The sequence below is a fragment of the Cimex lectularius genome, unplaced genomic scaffold (genome assembly GCF_000648675.2).
Source record: "Cimex lectularius strain Harlan isolate CLEC.00 unplaced genomic scaffold, Clec_2.1 scaffold68, whole genome shotgun sequence".
Lineage (NCBI taxonomy): Eukaryota > Metazoa > Arthropoda > Insecta > Hemiptera > Cimicidae > Cimex > Cimex lectularius.
Genome location: NW_019392732.1, coordinates 1,917,574 through 1,921,519, shown reverse-complemented (window position 1 = coordinate 1,921,519; position 3,946 = coordinate 1,917,574).

Genomic DNA, 3,946 nt, shown 5'->3' with positions numbered 1-3,946 from the left:
ATTTATTGAAAATTAAAACTTAAACTCTTCTAAGCTATAATTAATCATTAAATGATATCAAGGGGACAACATGTAAACATTGTTTGTAAATCCCAGGCCCTGAAGATGATTTCAATAAAAGATCGAAACGTTGGCACGATAAAGAAAATGTTTTTCTGAAACCTACATCACACCCAACCGCATCTCACGATATCTGAATAACTAATAATTTTAACTTAAGACCTTTCAAACATTGCGATATTGTCTATTTGTTGCAATGTTTATTACTCAGACACATTTATTCGTGCCTACACCTTCCGTTGGACTATTAGGCATCCAAACCGAAAATAAAGGAATAGAAGAAAGACAACATTTCCTATATTTACGTACGTAAAAAAACACTAATTTCATCGATGTTTATTGGTAAGACACTACCTCTCAAATCCGCAAATTCCGTGGTTGATTCATTAAACATATCTAACAAAAGCTGACGGTCAAGCAAGCATGACCGGATCGCAATAAAACTGGGCACAAACTGTAAAAAAAGTTAGTATAGAATTTCTAACATTAGGTAAACCGTTTATTGTCGCAATATTTATTGGTCAGGCACGTTTACTCATTTTCCGTACTTGATTCCTTAAAGATGATCAACCAATCTGTCAAAAAAACCGCGGGAATAACCGATCCTAGACACAAACGGAAAAAAGGAACAGAACAAGTGTAAAATCTAGGTTTGTATAGCACATTAATGTTATCAATGATTATGAGTGTATTGAACTAAGGTTACAGTTGTTTAAGAACTATGTCGTCGTAGTTTTATAAGTATTGAGGATTGAAATTCGTGAAGTTCGAAGGCCTCGGCGAAACGTTGAATTGTAGTGGACGGGAGCAAGTCAAAGTAAGACTGCTTCATCACCGTGGCCTTGATGTTATCAATGTTTATTGGCTATATTAAATCGAAATTTTCTCAGTTAATTTCATTAATCATGTTGAACCAAATCTGCTGGGCAAACAGCAAGAATGGGCGGGCTAAGATGAAACTGGAAACAAACCGGAAAAAAAGGGGTCAGAATAAGTGGAATATTTACTATGTTCAATAAAACACTAATTGTCTCAATATTTATTGATTCTATAAAATCCAAATTTTTTCAGTTAATTTCATTTAACTTGTGAACCAAGTTGGAAAAACAACGAGAGCGGGTGAACCTATGAAATCTACTGTTTACATAAAACACTAATTGTGTAAATGTTTATTGGTCCTATCAAATCCAAATTTTCTCAGTTAATTCTATTAAACATGTTGAATCTAATCTGATGACAAACAGCGACAATATGCAGACCAGAATGAAACCAGAAAAAACTGAAAAAAGAAGGAACAGAATAAGTGTGAAATCTATTATTTTTACATAAAACACTATTGTCTCAATGTTTATTGGCCATATCAAATCCAAATTTTTTCAATTAATTTCATTAAACATGCTGAACCAAATCTGCTGGACAAACAGCGACAATGGGCGGACCAGAACGAAACCAGAAAAACTGACAAAAGAAGGAATATAATAAGTGTGAAATCTATTATTTTTACATAAAACACTAATTGTCTCAATGTTTATTGGCCATATCAAATCCAAATTTTTTCAATTAATTTCATTAAACATGCTGAACCAAATGTGCTGGACAAACAGCGACAATGGGCGGACCAGAACGAAACCAGAAAAACTGACAAAAGAAGGAATATAATAAGTGGGAAATCTATTATTTTTACATAAAACACTAATTGCCTCAATTATTATTGAACATATTAAATCGAAATTTTCTCAGTTAATTTCATTAAACGTGCTGAACCAAATCTGTTGAACAAACAGCGAGAATGGGCTGACATTACATTTATTACATAGGCTAGTATCAGTAGTATTTTCTAATGTTGATTTGAGTAAATTTCCTAATCCAAATCTGACAAAAAAACAGCGAAAATGGTGGATAATGAGCTAGTCGGCCACAAACAAGAAAAGCCTAATAGAACAAATTCGAACAAACAGCGAAAATAAGAGAACAGTTCTGACAAAATACGTAAAAAAACTCCAAACACTTTTACTTAGATAAAATAGCAAGAATGGGTGGACCAAGATCAAACGTGCACATCAGACAAATTACACAATTACAAAATGAACACCAGCTTAATAAAACCTAACAACGAACTATAAAGTTGAGTGGATATCAATTGAATGTGACGAACTGAATATGATAGAAAAACAGCGAAAATAAGCGGACCGCGTTCGAAACATGGACAGATGCATGTTCTGAAACTCACTTTCTACACAAGATCTACAACACACAAGGAAATTTTGCTCAATGAAAACCACGCAAAACAAAAATGCATTTAACATAAAAAGGAAGAATTTTTTTTAACGAACTACACAAACGTGGCAGATATCATTTTTGTTGAACAGAATCAGTCCGACCAAAAGCGAAATGGAACGAACCGCAACTGGATGCTCTCGAACCAATGACCAATTCCCCTACCGCAATACAACACATAGCCATTAATGTTAACAGGCTATTGTTTAATGTGAATAATATAGGGTTATAAATTATAAGACATTGATGAACATATGTAAAATTTCAATTAAAAACGTCATGAAATCTACAAATTTTATGGCAAGCAAAGAACTATGTCTTTATACTTTTTATTATAATTTATTTTAAAAGTTTAATTAATATTGAAGTTGATGAAAAAGTCGCTGCTTATTGAGATTTTTATAGTTATTTCCTTTGATTTGAGAATTAAAGTTTAAAGAGCTTATTTTTCACATCACGAAAGGAGGATGAACTGAAAAGATGTTACTTTATTAATTTTTCTTCAGCTTTTAATAAGTCACTCGCTTACTCGCTGTGTATTTCTCGAGGTTCTTTAAAAACAAAATAAGCACTATATTTAGAGGAGGGACTTGAAAAATTTATTGTTCTAAATGTTTATAACAAACGATATGTTTCTTCCGTCAAATATTATCAGCTTTATCCGCTTTGTGTTTAGATAGATAGATAGATATAATGATTCAGGGTATGGTATACTGCGCCCTTTAAGAGCCCCTGTGCTCTGCCTAAAGCACATCGGTGAGTCCTATTTCATCAAGAAACTTGATTAATAGGCCCGGTTTCAGTGGTTGTAGTTCTTCTATGGTCACATTGTACATCCCAAAACACTTCCTCCTGCGGGCTAGTGTAGCTCCGCAGTTTGTTAGTAAGTGTGTTGGTGTCTCTTCTGCTTCTTTGCAGAATCTGCATGTGCCATCTTGGATTATTCCAATTTTCTTTATATGTCCATTTAATCTACGGTGTCCTGTCAGGAATCCTGTTAGGATTCGCAGTCTGTTCCTGCTTCCTTTGACACATTCTGTGATTTCTTTCTTGCCAAAGTTGGTTAGAAGATTCTTGGATTGTCTATGTCCAATAAGTGAATTCCAAAGTTCGCTCATTTTCTTTTTGTCCTTCTGTCTGAGGTATTCGTTAATAGTGTGTGTATTCCTATTCCACAGAAGGGTTCAGGTCCTATTAGCGGTGTGGCAGCCCCTTTTCTTGCAAGGGTGTCCGCTTTCTCGTTGCCTTCTACTCCCATGTGTCCTGGGACCCAGCAGAGGCTGACTTTATTCTGCGAGCCTAATATATTTAATTTGGTTTTGCAGTTCAGCACGATCCTTGAACTAATGGTATTTGAGCTTAGTGCTTTGAGGGCTGCTTGGCTATCTGACATGATAGCTATATTCTTGTTTTTGTATCCTTTATTTAGATTGAATTGGATACATCTTTCAATTGCATGAATTTCAGCTTGGAAGATACTGGTGTGCTTTCCCTTGGGTTCTGAGTATTTGGTTCCGGGTCCGAACACTCCTGCCCCCCGCTTTATGTTTACATCACAAATAATTGCTTAAAAGATTAATTGCTTTTATTATTTATTAATTTGGTCAAT